Source organism: Vanessa atalanta, chromosome 17 (assembly GCF_905147765.1).
Source record: "Vanessa atalanta chromosome 17, ilVanAtal1.2, whole genome shotgun sequence".
Taxonomy (NCBI): Eukaryota; Metazoa; Arthropoda; class Insecta; order Lepidoptera; family Nymphalidae; genus Vanessa; species Vanessa atalanta.
This window is the reverse complement of record NC_061887.1, coordinates 471,006-480,651: the sequence shown is the minus strand read 5'-3', so window position 1 is coordinate 480,651 and position 9,646 is coordinate 471,006.

Sequence of the window (9,646 nt, the reverse complement as noted above, 5' to 3'; positions counted from 1 at the left end):
CATTGTTTCATATATCTTTTTATATTCAACTTAGTTAAAATCTATTTGTTAACTGATACATAAGTCATAGTAATTCGATAGGTTATTATAAAATAATAAATTGCTTAATTCAAGAAGTCTTAACGTAAGATATAAAATACTAAGTTATTTGATTACGGCCACGAGCAAAACTGTGAATGAACACATCAATTCAAGGCAAAACGAGACAATTGTCGGAGACATCCAGCGTCAGCTTTTCATTACCAACGTAGTTTGACCTCCCGCACCTCCCAACGAAGCAAACGAACAGGGTGAAGATGCGGTTGACGCTAGAAAGTTATGAGATCTGAAACCTGGTCGCGATTTTAGACGGAGCGTCGCTCTGCCCACACTTGCTTCCTTTATGGGCATCGGCCAGTGGTCATTGCGTCCAATTAACATGCCTACGTGCCCGTCCCACTTTGTCATTATGCTCTGCGAAAATCTTCCTACTACGCTATCAGGGTTTTAGTCGTGAACGCTATTCTGCACCGTGTTACGTTAGATCAACGGTGATTCTCGTTTGGTGGAATAGGAGCGGGGAATCCATTATGTCGGCCTCTGTTACGAAGCACTACCTCCGGTTTGCGGATGTTTTATTGAATTATGCCACTTGGTTAATTTTCGACATGATTTCATCATTAGGACAAACGAGCCGACACTGGTGTGGAAATAGAGCAATATTGTTTATTTTCAAAGATAATTTATAATAATAATATTATATTACTCTCATTATATCTAGATTCATGGAATGTGCATGAAAACTTACAAATATTTACTTATTAGTAAACGATGCAAAGAATTTAATGACCTTTAATAACAATCGTCTTGGTTAAATGAATTGGGTCATTAATACCACAGGTAGTTCAAACATGCAGCGACATATGACTAGTGGAAAAATAAGGATAACTCAAGGTAACATTTTATTGAAGTAACAATAGCGAGTGCGCGAACCAGTCAAGTCAGTTTTTCGTCTGAGCACCTGTGACGAGCTGTCACACACCTCGTCAGGCTGTTTGGAAGCCCATCGTCCGCACGAGTGCCTCTTCCTGTGACAGATGGCAGCACGTGCGCGGGCTGCGTGCGCGCATAAAAAAGATCGCAATATAGATCACCTAAATAAGTGTCGAGCACTTATGCGTCACATTGTTTGTGTTTTTATAAATTGGAGATATTTATAATGCACTTTTTTTTTTAGTTTCGAATGTTTGTTATTTTAAATCAACTTGTAGTTATTTTGATTTGTATAAACTGTTGTGGCTTATCATGTTAGTTGCGTGTAATGGAACTTATTTCTGAAATATAATTATTTAAATAACGAGTTCCCACTAGCACGCCTGACTATTCAGCTGCTTATGAGGGGCCTACTTGCCCATTTGCACATATTAAACTGCACATTCGAAGAACTTGCATATTTATAATCTTTGAACCTAAAAACTTTATCCACTGAACGAGTGAATTAAAAAAAAAGACCTGTGTCCTTCCTTGGGATTCCTAACTTGCTTCATACAAATATGATCAAAGTCGGCTCAATGGTTAAGCCATGAAATCGTAACAGACAAACAGACAGAGTTAGTACAGATTAGTATAGATAATTACTATTTCATCCAGGTACTTACTTTCTTTTTCGCTAAATTTAGTACCCTGTACCAGTTTTTAGGCCCTTATGCGAGTTAGGTTCGAGGGTGGGCTAAAAAATCGGAGCGCACGTGTCACCTGCCTTTTATCTCGTCATTGTTTAATGAAGTACCCTTCATCAGGCGTGCTGCGTTATCGATGAATATTAATTAGTTGATAAGTTTGGGTGAGTATCCCTTTTATCGTATTGTACTTACAAGTTAATTATGTCACGTGCCTCAAATATATTTCTCATGTACATTATTTGACATACATGCGAAATAAAATTTATTCTACCGCTAAACAATACTGGATAGCGTTGTTACTTTTTAAAATTTAAGGAGATATAGTGTTATATAAAACTAATTGAATTGAATGTTTATGGTCGACTTTTTAGTATATTATATTTATAATTTTTAGGAACATAAAACAAAATTGTAAATTATGACTACATAGGAATATTAAAAACGCATAATACTGGCACAGTCGTCTCTCTTTATGTTTTGTTTTTTTCATCAATTAAATATATTTGTCTCTTAGTGACGTAACCGTCACATCAACGCAAGTTCGTTTTACGACCGCGTAACTACTCTACCCACGTATAATATGTAATGAATGACCGAGTTATCGTTTGATGAAGAAACATAATCGGCGATAAAATATGTTATAGCGGAACTGTTGCTAATGGGTAGTGGACTAACTCGGACGTATATTTGATGGATGTTATGACGTTCGTGATCGAGATTCTAGAGCTATGTTAGTAAAAAAAGTATTTTCTGCCTCTTTGTTGCTTTGGGCAGAATAATCATGCTTAGAATTTTTTAACGTATCCACTTTACAAGCACGTAATCGTTGGCGACTAAATCATAAATATAAGTATTCCTAAGAGGTCTGGCGATATACTATAGACATCTTAAATCCTTTTTATAAGTAAATATGACAAGTACAAGCAAACGACAAATATAGCGAAATTATGTTTTAAAAAACTCCTTCGTATAAAAAATAAATAAAAAAATAAAACGCACGACTCTCGCTCACAAAAAGTATAAGATTTTTATTAATTATAACTAAACGAAAGATATAAACTAAGTAAGATAGCCATTCGCAATAATATACTATATGAGTATATTTTTTCGATTTTTGATTTCATTTTATATAATAACTGATAATAAATCTTGTTTTAAATACAACTCATTATGATATAATTCATTAATAAAGTGTCAGTATGATATATAAGTTGTTCTGTTAAGTAGTACTTTCTTACGGAAAGAAGTAGTCAATGATAAATCAACTGCTAATACCTAGTACTGCAAGATAAGCTAGTTTTACTTAAATCTCACTATTGGAGTATTATGAATTTACTGCGCATGCGTGGAGAAACTCACTCGATACATTTATGTCCAATTACGGGTGCATATTGTCACATTGCTAACAGATTAGACATTACCCAGCCAAGCCTGGGTCACGTGACTCATTACTATAGTACATGGAGTATAATTTACCTGAGGTCTTTGTAAATGAAAGAACTATCGTATATTTTAGCGTTAGAATGCAATAATCCAGCCATTTATTCTAATAAATGAGACGTTTTTTGTAACGCTTAACTGTAAAATGAACAAAACTAATATCAGAAGATGTAGTGCGTTTCCGAAAAGGTTTTCAAATGTAATATTATTACATAAGCATCTGCGCATCTAGTTTCATTTAGAATTTTGACGTGAAAAGTGTTTGAATGAATAGCTTATAAACTAAAAATCCAACAACGATGATTTTGGTTTGACGTTTACGATAGAAAATTATGGCTCCCAAACTTTGTGCCCCATTCGCCCATTACCAGCGCTGCAGCTTGAACTTAGAACCTAGGTTATAAACTGCAACATATATAAATAGGGCATATTGCTCAATACAATATTATATATATTTTAAGTATACTATACACATTATAACTGACTCAACTTCCACTATAAAATCCCGCAAACGTCAAAACATTTGCAGTTATAAATTTATTATTAGACAAGACATTATTCTAAACAAGATTTTATAAATGATAAAATGGCGTGGACGTATTCATTGATTATCATGCAGATTATGTAAATATAATTTATATACAATTAACATAACTATAAAATTTACTAAGTGGAAAAATTTCTTTCCGCTTCTTCTTGGTAGAATCTTCATACTGAATCGATATTGACTCCATTTAATTTAAGTTTTTAATACAATGATTTAGATGTTAGGAAAATTAAGTTTATCTTGATATTGTATTTCAATGCAGTTTTAAAATATAGAATCTTTTTTTATATTTAAAAAAGCAAGAAATTATATAGATATGTTTCCGTTTAAACACCAGCATTTAAAAGTATTTATTTTAATCGTTACAACCCTCATGTACCCTGACCCTTATATTAACTCATTCACCCCCGTATTCGAATAGTGCAGTGCAAGACATTGTTGTTTTGGTGATAGGGTGAGTTAATGTTTAGTTTGTAGTCCTGCTAGATATATCTGGTTGGCAGAGCAATGATAAAGGTCACCAATCATTAATCCTACCTTAACCTTTGGAAAAAGTTAAGCGTTTAAAAACCATTATACCGCTTCTACTTAATATTGTAAGGCAAAGTCAGGTGTACATTATTATTGTTAGTGAAATCGCCTGTGAAATTTTTGGTTCATTTACAAACAAAGGTGTTGATTGTTGATAATGAATAAAAAAATATATTTAGTAGTGAGTGGTTTAACATATTATAATGGTAATTTATTTCTGATTTGTTGTAATGCGGGCTTCACGTTCCGTGATGGACGTCACGTGGACTGGTTGTGTTTATTGATAAAAGTTGCAAATTAAGGGTTAAGAGGTATTTGTTTATTAACGATGTACTTATGTTATTTTATTCCTAAATAATACAGAAACTGCCTACTGCGCAGAATATGTTAGACCAATTGATTTTACGTGCTTTCTGACTTAGGAAAGTTTAAATCAGCAACCTCATAACTAAAGGCGGTAACTGAGAATTAAAAAAAAAAAACATTATTTTTTATTTACCGAATGGTTTATTTACATACCTGTCAAAATATTCTAAAAAAAAACTAGGAAGAGATTACTTTTTTTCCTGAATTTATAAAAGTGGACGTAAGAAAAAAGTTATAAATTGATTATATTACAAAAACAATTCAAGCCTAAAACTTGCTCACACTTTGGCCCTGTGGGCACGACAGTAGGCCAAGGGGTCAGAACTAAATTGCATTAAGTTACGCAATAGCTTCCTAGTATTTTTCAATATTTTAACCGTGTCAATTTCGTTTAGTAATGGCTTAAAGCTAAAATGACATATATGAACTTAAAAAAAATTAAAATCATATTAATTAAATGAAATTAATACTTAGATGTACTCTCGTTTTTTAACCAAATTATTTTGGAAATCTTTTCTTGTCCGTTATAATCATTATGAAATAAGGACATAAATTAAGGAAAACTATCGATATACGTGTTGTGTATGTCAACGGTGTTTATTTGGAATTAAAATGTAAGCTTCATCTTGGCTGTTGGCTTACATTCGTGTCTTGCGCATGTTAAATTGATTGTTTTTATGTCGAAAACAATTTCATAACAGATTACACTCGTTCCGTTATAGAGCCATGAGCGAATGAAATTCAACATTTTCATGTTATTATATAAAATATGGGTTTAGTTATTAAATGCTGTTTAGATTCGACTATACAATAGCTAATGGATATAAACACGTCTATTGAATGTAAAATATTGTCAATGTTTTGTTTGTCGCGGTCAGCGATTGTTTATTTGTAGAAAGGTCGTTGTATTGTTTGGAATATTCTAGAAAGAAACAATATTCAAATCAAACTTTTCAGCTATTCATAGGGCTTGGTTATTTATCGATAAGAGCAACGGAATTGTGATTCTAAGCATAAATATCTATGATAGTACCATCCATGAGGACATCATTTGGATAGTATTTATTTAATTAGTATTTATATACATTCAACGTACGCAAATCTTTATGAGTTCTGGAGTGTGCGTCTCCCATACCTATTATAAATAATAATTATTAACTATAAAACCCTCTTAGGTAAATCACAATAGCTCACTTTTTTTCCTTGATCAATATGTGTCTTTAATGAATTAATACTACTCTTTTTAAGTAGTTCCTTGTGGGATTTCGGTAAAACCTATATTCCTGAACCGGTAGTAGTTTCACTTAGGACTGTAATGACAGATATGCAATGTACCAACTTAAAAATACGTGTAAAAGTCTACTCGTATGAAGTATTCTTTGAATTTAAATTTGAAGTAAATTAAACTAACAGCAATACGAATTAGTTCTTGTGATTAAAACGTCTCGCAAAAAAAAAAAACATATCAAGCGTTCAATAGTTTTTAATGTGAAGTTATCGCGACAACCAAAGCAAATATTACTAAATTTAAAACTCCTACATGCTAACGAAAGGGTATTTTGTTATCTAAATAAATTTCAAATTAAATTAAATTAGACTTTTATTAAATTAGCTTAAATTTTGACTTTGCAAGTGGGAACTTTCCATAAGATTATCTTATAGGCAGCGAATTAGTATATGTCAAATTTTTATAATTAGCAATCGATGTGTCTATGAAACTTTAAATGATATAAAAATTCTGATGTTTATCTAGTAATAATGGCTTTTATTTTCCTCCTTAACTTCTTTTTATCTCAGCTGGGGAAACACCATTATAATTCAAAGTAATATAGTTCTTGTTTTCAAGGTATTAGAGTCGATAATATGAAGTTTTACGCAGTAGCAAACTAAGTTAACTGTTCACGAAATTACTACGCACGTATTTGAGTTTGTCTTGGAATGGTTTTTGGTGGGAGGTTTCTGTGCGCCATGGCTCCACCCGTCCGCGAAGAATACTTTAATATTTTATACGAGCTTGATTTGCGACGTTCTACGCTTACATTTTAGACAGGAGAAAACAAGGTAATAACTATTTTCAGAAAACCCTTACATTCTCAAGATAAAAAGTGTTATATATTATACACAGTTGACAAACTTATAGCGTTTTGATATGACATTGACGATAGTCAGTCAGAGTTAAGTCATAACAGGAGACACCCTTAGGACTCTTACTGAGTACACTCATGGGCTCGCTTTATCTAAGATGGTTCTCATTACTCAGCCCTCCAATTGGTGACGCTGTCAAGGAAAGTAGGGCCTTGACATACACTATGTAGAAGAAGTTTCATTAAAATATATGTAATTTATTATCATTTTTAGTATAAGAAATTTAATATATATTTAATATTACTTGTATTTATATAATATACTACGATTACGCTATCAAATTTGAAAGAAGAGTTATTTTTTGTGTCGGTTTGGAATTACTTGAATAGACTAGTTTCGGGACTAGATAGGTATTATGATTGTGGGATGAATAGATGATATGATGGTATAGAACCCCTTTTGTATGCTTAATTATATTATATAGATAATTAATATCGAATATGTTATTACATAACTTCTTTTTTAAGCTTGTAAATGACACAATGGATATTTATCTGTGAATAAACATTTATAAATGATAACCCTCCACGCAAGCACTTTGCAAGCAAGTGTCATCCATGTAACACTTATTCTAGCACTAAACAACTTGGCTGCGTTTCGGCTTAAATGACGATTGAGCCAGTGTACAGATACAAGAATACCTGAACGAAGTTGCCCAGTGACGTCACATTAAAGATTTTCGTAGTTTTACAAAGAATACAACGTTTGTCGAAATATATTTTATAACAGACCGTCACAGAAAATTTAATCACGAGACTTGTCAAATATCCGGATAATTGTAATTTTCAGAAATTTGTTCCGTTTTCGATTTTGTCCTCGTGGGTTTGTCCACGGTGACGGAGATCGTCGCCAATATTATTGATTAGATTTCGCTCACGGCTTCGCTTGCGTGCTTCGTCCTTTTCTACATGCCACGTGTCTGTCAAGTGTTATGATCGTCAGTTGATGGGTTAAGACGTGACATCAGACAAACCCACTCTTGCATTTAGAATATTAGTTAGGATTATTTATCAGAAACAATAATAGTATATTTTTATATCATAAAATTCTCGATAATTGGAAATATATAGGTTTTACTTCGTTTTAAGTAACGCTGCTAGAAAAGTTCTGTTGAGCAATGAGCGCATTATAAACGCCAACTTCGGCGACCACTTCCGATACTACAGGAGTAGACACGTTGTGTAGTGCACAAATGTTTGTGCAAATATAGTTGCACTCTCTACGACTTCACTCTCATAATCCGATGCATTGGCAATCAGACATACCGGACAGAGTTGAGAATCAATCAATCAATCTCAAGGCTTTTGGTGCTTCCGAGGTACGCACTGTCAACGACCAACTGTCTGCGTTTCTGAAAGAGATATCCTGTAAAAGAAAAATAATAATCTTTGCATTTTATACGTTCAGTACCAGTACAGTATCTATGCTATAAGCATATATTAAATAACAAGCTAGCTGTCAGGGATTAAATGGACGATGCTATACGATGCAAATTACGCATTATATACCATTTAGATATATAATAATTAAGTAAGTAAGTAAGTAATGAATCGTTAGTATTTTTGAACTCTGAATTCTATTGCTTAACACAAAATGACAATCATTCATTCCGTTGTAGTTATTTTGCGCCATATTATATTAGTTTTTTAGTAATATCAAAAACGACTCTAAAATATCCGTGATGAATGAATAAATATTGAGCGAACTATCATAATTTAAATGTCGAAACCCTTTAAAACATCCCATGTAGACCCAACATCGGCCGTTGGAAAGCATACGGGCAATACGATTCCATTTAGAAAACTGAGCAAACAGTCGATGAGATGAATCTCACGGCGAGACTGGGAGCGAACGCAAACTATCGTCAGCGTGGGAGACTTGTCCGTACATGGGACGTTGACGTCACTGTCTGAACGAGATGACGTTACGTATCATTGATCTGGACATATTTTGGTAGGTTTCTTGTCAAAAATCAAAACATAGGCTTTTTACATTTGACTTGCAAGGATCTGGAAAAATCTCTGCACGTATAAGAAGTTTCATACATCATTTGAAAAAGCTTTATTTTAACCTTGTGAACAGTCAATAATAAACTAATCTACAAGATATATTTTTTACTTATATGACATTTGTTCTATTATTATAATCCGGAGCGATTGTATGTTTCAATAAAGCTTTGATTTGGTTGCGTTGTGAATATTTCTTTTACTAAAGAGATATCTGTACTCTTAGGGTCTCCACAAAATCTGTGGTTCCTGGACATTGACTTGGTTTATGGAAATACGTTCTGAATTACTATTAAGAAGTGTGTTTTTAAGCATTTTTTAAATATTCTTTTACAATAACCGGGAATAGTAGTTCACGAGGTATACCTAAGCGAGACAGACGAGATGGATTTTGGAAATAAATTACGGTTATGGTATTTTAGATGGTTTTCCTGCAGTTTCGGGTTAAAGAATAGTATAAAACTAGTTTTCTTGTGTCGAAAACTCAACGCGTGAATCATTGTAGACATAGTGTACTGTATAATTCAGCAGCATCCTACTTACGACAATTGGTGTAATGGCGCCGCTTCCCGCGCAAAAGTGACGCGCGGTGACAAATGTCCGCTGAGACATTGTACTAACGAATTCATCGTTCAGAAATTGAATAATTATTTAATTCATTAAAAGTATGTAAAAATATTTTTTTCTTATATTATTATACAAAAAATATCAAATTTTATTACGTACAAGTAGTAAAACGGATATCCTGAAGTAATTTATATCAGTTTTTGAATATTTCGCGCATAAAAATAATGAATGATATTTTTTATAACAGTTTTTATTATTACAGTAAATACTTTTTTTGTTTTGAATACTAAAAATCTTACTTATATCAATGTTTATTTTATGTTATTTTAACGTTGAATTTATATATCATTATGCAATATAAACAATAGTTGATTTAGTAAATG